We start from the raw sequence: 6,153 nt of genomic DNA on the forward strand, positions 1-6,153 counted from the left end.
ACTAGAAGAAAGGGCTGCCTGGCCTGGCCAGTTGGCCTTGGCCTCCAGAAAGGCGCCAAGGCCGGTGTCTTCCCACCACTGGTTAGTTTTGCCGGCTCTAGAATTCCTTGTGAATGGAATTGTATAGTATGTACTCTTTTAGATTCTTTCTTTCAGTTAAGCGTCTGCTTTCGGCTCAGGTCATGATTCTGGGGTCCCAGGATTGAGCCCCAACTCTAACTCCCTGCTCAGGAAGGAACCTGCTTCTCCCTCTCCCTCTGCCCCTCCCCCTGCTTGTGCGCACTCTCTCTCTCAAATAAATAAATTAAATCTATTTTTTAAAAAGCGTAAACATCTCATCATATTTACTTAATTTTTAAAAAAATATCCTTATTTCTAACCAGGCTATTCACCTCAAAGTTGGCTCCCAGTGACCAGAATGCTTTCCTCCTTTAGAAAAACATACATCTGCACATCCATATATATATACACACACCCATATATATGATTTTTTTCGTTTTTTTCATTTTTTTAAAGATTTTATTTATTCATGAGAGACGCAGAGAAAGAGAGAGAGAGAGAGGCAGAGACACAGGCAGAGGAAGAAGCAGGCTCCATGCAGGGAGCCTGACGTGGGACTTGATCCCGGGCCTCCAGGATCAGGCCCTGGGTTGAAGGTGGCGCTAAACCGTTGAGCCACCTGTGCTGCCCTGTTTTTTCATTTAAATATAAAAATATTACTCTGCCTTGTGTTATAAACAGAGCACCAAGCAATAAGAGCTTTCCCTGCTAAAGTAGGTCAATCCATCCTTATGCTGAACTTGTTTTCAAGTGAGAACATTTAGCCCCAGGAAGAAGGGGGTATTTCCTACCTGATTCTCTCCTGAGTCTTGCTTTTAATAAAAAGTTGGTTATAACCTTATAGGAGGTGGAACTTTCCACCTCGAGGGAAAATCCTAACCTAAACACAAAGTAACACCCCTCCATCCCCACCACACTCAGCTACCATAAGGAAAAGCTCTTCCCCTCCCTTCACAAATACTATGCTTTATCAGAATAGCTACACCTTCTGGACAAACGCTGAGACTTACTTTTAAAAGGGTCACTGGAGAGCACCTGGGTGACTCAGTCGGTTAAGTGTCTGCCTTCTGCTCAGGTCATGATCCTGGGGTCCTGAGATTGAGCTCTGTGATGGGCTCCTTGTTCAGCGGGCAGCCTGCTTCTCCTCCCCTTGCCCACCCCTGTTGCTCATGCTCTCTCTTGCTATCTCCCTCTCTCTTTCAAATCAATCAATCAATCAATCAATCAATCAATCAATCACTGGACTGAGGTGTGGGTAAGGGCAGGTGCAGGAGGACTGGTTAGGAGTCTACTGCACCGATCCAAGCGCCTGACTCTGGGGGCTTGGAGTGCACTCATGGTTGCAGAGCTGGGCATATTTTGAAGGTGGAGACACAGGTGTTGTTGGGATGAGAGAAAGTGAGGAGTGGAGGGGGACCTGATTTCAACACTGGAGGCCAGAATTGAGGAAGACTGTGGAAGATGTAGGTTTGCAGAGATGATCATGAGTCAGTAGGAGATGTCTGTTAAGGCATCCAAGTACAGATGTCAGTAAGGTGGCTGGAGAGAGGTGTGGGGTGGAAATGTGAGTCTCCATGGTGTGTTTACTGGAACGTCTAGCCAGGGCAATTGGCAAGAGGATAAAATAAAAAGCATCCAAATGGGAAAGGAAGAAGTAAAATTATATTTTAATAGATAACATGAACTTATACACAGAAAATCCTAAGGAATACACGCATACACATAACTATTAGAGCTAATAAATGAGTTTAGTAAGGTTGCAAGATACAAGATCAATATGCAAAGATCAGTTATATCTCTCTCTCTTTTTTTTTAAGATTTTATTTATTTATTGAGACACAGAGAGAGAGAGGCAGAGTGTGTCACACAGGCAGAGGGAGAAGCAGGCTCCATGCAGAGAGCCTGATGTGGGACTCGATCCCAGGTCTCCAGGATCACGCCCCGGGCTGCAGGCGGCGCTAAACCGCTGCGCCACCGGGGCTGCCCTCTCTCTCTTTTTTTTTTTTAAGATTTATTCATTCACTTTAGAGAGAAAGGGAGAGTGGGATGGGGGGCAGAGGGAGAGAATCTTCAGGCAGACTGTGCTAAGCACGGAGCCTGATGAGGGGCTCCATCCCATGACCCATGAGATCATGACCTGAGCTAAAACCAAGAGTCAGATACTTAACTGACTGTGCCACCCAGGCACTCCTATATTTGTATTCTTTAGCAATGAACTATCCCAAAATGGCATTTAAAATAATGCCATTTAAAAACATTAATTAAATAATGCCATTAATTCTCATTCTTTGCTGGTGGGAATGCAAAATGGTGCAGCCACTTTGGAAGATGGTTTGGTGGTTTCTGACAAAACTATACTCTTACCATATAGTCCAGCAGCCTTGTTCCTTGGTATTTACCCAAAGAAGTTGAAAACATGTCCACACAAATACCTGCATGTGGATGTTTATAGCAGCTTTATTTATAATTGCTAAAACTTGGAAGCAACCAAATTGTCCTTCAGTGGGTGAATGGATCAACAAACTGGGGTACCTCTGGACAAGGGAATATTTTTCAGTGTTTTATTTATTTTTTTTTAATTTTTATTTATTTATGATAGTCACACACAGAGAGGGAGAGAGAGAGGCAGAGAGACAGGCAGAGGGAGAAGCAGGCTCCATGCACCGGGAGCCCGACGTGGGATTCGATCCCGGGTCTCCAGGATCGCGCCCCGGGCCAAAGGCAGGCGCTAAACCACTGCGCCACCCAGGGATCCCTTTTTCAGTGTTTTAAAGAAGTGAATCATCTAGGGCACCTGGCTGGCTCAGTCAGTAGAGCATGCCACACTTGATCTTGGGGTTGTAAGTTTGAGCCCCACGTTGGGTGTAGAGATTACTTTAAAATTAAAAAGTTGTTTAAAAAGTGAGCCATCAAGCTAGGAAAGAATATGAAGGAAACTTAAAGGCATATTACTAATCAAGAGAAGACAATCTAAAAAGGCTACACGATGAATACCTACAATTTACATCAACACGGATGGAACTGGAGGGTATTATGCTAGTGAAATAAGTCTGTTGGAGAAAGACAATTATCATATGGTTTCACTTATCTGTGGAATATAAGAAATAGTGAAAGGGACCATAAGGGAAAGGAGGGAACCTGAGTGGGGAAAAATTAGAGAAAGACAAACCCTGAGGGACTCCTAACTCTGGGAAACAAAGAGTTGCAGAAGGGGAGGTGGGTGGGGGGATGGGGTAACTAGGTGACAGGCATTAAGGAGGGCACATGATGAGATGAACACTGGGTGTTATACTATATGTTGGCAAATTGAATTCAAATAAAATTATAAAAATTAAAAATAAAAAAAATAAAAATAAGGCTACAAATGGAAAAGGCCAAACCTCATGGAGGTGGCAAAAAGATCTGTGGTTGCCAGGGGCTTGGGGAGAGGGAGGGATGAACAGGGAGAGCACAGAGGATTTCTAGGGCAGTGAAACCATTTTGTTTGATATTCTAATGGTGAATACATGTCATTATAAATTTGTCAAGACCCATAGAAGTTACAATACTAGAAGTGAACCCTGATGTAAACTACAAACTCTGGGGGATAATATGGTCATTGACTGTGAAAGTCCTACCACTCTGGTGGGGATGTTGATAGTGGCAGACGCTGTGTGTGTGTGAGATCAGAGAGTAGTTGGGAACTCTGTACTTTCCATTCAGTTTTGACATCAACCTAAAACTAAACTGTAAAGTCTATTTATTTTATTATTTATTTATTTATTTATTTATTTATTTATTTATTTATTTTTTAAAGATTTTACTTATTCATTCATTCATTCGAGACAGAAAGAGAGAGAGAGGCAGAGACACAGGCAGAGAGAGAAGCAGGCTCCACACAGGGAGCCGGATACGGGATTCGATCCCGGGACTTCAGGATCATGCCCCGGGCCAAAGGCAGCACTAAACCGCTGAGCCACCCAGGCTCCCCTATTTTATTATTTATTTAAAAGGACAAAGGGCAGGGGATCCCTGGGTGGCGCAGCGGTTTGGCGCCTGCCTTTGGCCCAGGGCGCGATCCTGGAGACCCGGGATCGAGTCCCACGTCGTGCTCCCGGTGCATGGAGCCTGCTTCTCCCTCTGCCTGTGTCTCTGACGCTCTCTCTCTCTCTCTCTCTCTCTCTCTGTGTGACTATCATAAATAAATAAGTAAATAAAGTTTAAAAAAAATAAAGTAATCTCAAAATAATTTAAAAAAAAAAAAAAAAAAGGACAAAGGGCCACATGGCTGGCTCTTTCAGTCAAGTATCTGACTCTTGGTTTCAGCTCAGGTCATGATCTCAGGGTTGTGGGATCAAGTCCCGTATCAGGCTCTGCACTCAGAGTGGAGTGTGCTTATCCCTCTCACTCTGCTCCTCCCACCCTCTTTTCTCTCTGGAATAAATAAAATTTTTAAAAAAATAATAAAAAAGGAGCAAAGATCTGAATAGACATTTTCCAAGGAACATATACAAATGGGCAATAAGCACATGAAAAGATGCTTAAGATCATTAATCATTAGAGAAATACAATTAGAAATCATAACGAGACACCATTTCACATCTACTAGGTTGGCTATTAAAAAAAAAAAAAAGGAGGTAGAGGCCTTGTTCTCTGCCTTTCTTCTCTGGTCGACGAGGCTGCTCCAGTCCGCAGTCGGCTTGAGACTGAGCACCATGCCTTCAATTAAGTTGCAGAGTTCTGATGGAGAGATATTTGAAGTTGATGTTGAAATTGCCAAACAGTCTGTGACTATCAAGACCATGTTGGAAGATTTGGGAATGGATGATGAAGGAGATGATGACCCAGTTCCTCTACCAAATGTTAACGCAGCAATATTAAAAAAGGTCATTCAGTGGTGCACCCGCCACAAGGATGACCCCCCTTCTCCTGAGGACAATGAGAACAAAGAAAAGTGGACAGATGATATTCCTGTTTGGGACCAAGAATTCCTGAAAGTTGACCAAGGAACACTTTTTGAACTTATTCTGGCTGCGAACTACTTAGACATCAAAGGTTTGCTTGATGTTACATGCAAGACTGTTGCCAATATGATCAAGGGGAAAACTCCTGAGGAGATCGTAAGACCTTCAATATCAAAAATTACTTTACTGAAGAAGAGGAAGCCCAGGTACCCAAAGAGAACCAGTGGTGTGAAGAGAAGTGAGATGTTATGCCTGACACTGTAACACTGTAAGGATTGTTCCAAATACTAGTTGCACTGCTCTGTTTATAATTGTTAATATTAGACAAACAGTAGACAAATGCAGCAGCAAATCAGTTGTTTTAGCAGAATATTGTCCTCCTTGCATGTGTAGTTTGAGTACAGATTCCAAACTTATGGCTGAGTTTCTTCTAGTATGATCTAAAGTTTCTTTTTTTCTTTGCTCTTAATAAACTGAACTGTGGGTTCTCTGTAGAAGGTGGCATTTTGGACTTTCCCTCTCTTTGTAAAGCAATTTCTGCCTAGTTTATTGTCTGGTTAACTTTAGTTTAATGACCTTTTAAAAGTTGGCATTGTAAATAAAACAAGTTGAAAAAAGTTTTCTGAAAAAAAATAAAAAATACAATAAAAGAAAACGAAAGTTGGGATGGATGAGGAGAAATAACCACCTTCAAATACTGCTGGTGGGGCCATAAAATTGTACAGCCACCCTGGAAAACTGTTTGACAGTCTCACCAAAAGGTAAGCATAGAGTTATGTATGTATGTACTCCTACGTGTCCACCCCAGCCTTGGGCCACTGGATCATCCTGACAGGGCAATCATTCCTGATGTGATGCTAGGGTCTGGGAGCGAACAGCCAGGAAAAAATTCTTCAGATGTCTTTGGTGCCAAAAAGGTGGTTTTATTAAAGCACAGTGATGGCCTGTGGACAGAAAGAGCTGCACTGGGGTGGTGAGGAGCAATTGATTATATTTTCAAGTTGGGAGGGAGTTAGGGAGAGCATAAATCTCTAAAGAATTTGGAAGCAAGGTTTCCAGGACCTTGAGGGGCTAACAGCTGTTAAGGTCATTTACTACCATCCAGTAAAACCTTAGTCATAAGACCCTTCATAGGCATGTCAGGGGCCAT

At 42.7% G+C, this 6,153-nt stretch overlaps 1 pseudogene; it reads left to right on the forward strand.

Annotated features, from left to right (window-relative positions):
- Positions 1 to 4,693: 4,693 nt before the first annotated feature.
- Positions 4,694 to 5,504, forward strand: LOC140610385 (S-phase kinase-associated protein 1 pseudogene; annotated as a pseudogene).
- Positions 5,505 to 6,153: the final 649 nt, after the last annotated feature.

Source organism: Canis lupus, chromosome 19, assembly GCF_048164855.1.
Source record: "Canis lupus baileyi chromosome 19, mCanLup2.hap1, whole genome shotgun sequence".
NCBI lineage: Eukaryota > Metazoa > Chordata > Mammalia > Carnivora > Canidae > Canis > Canis lupus.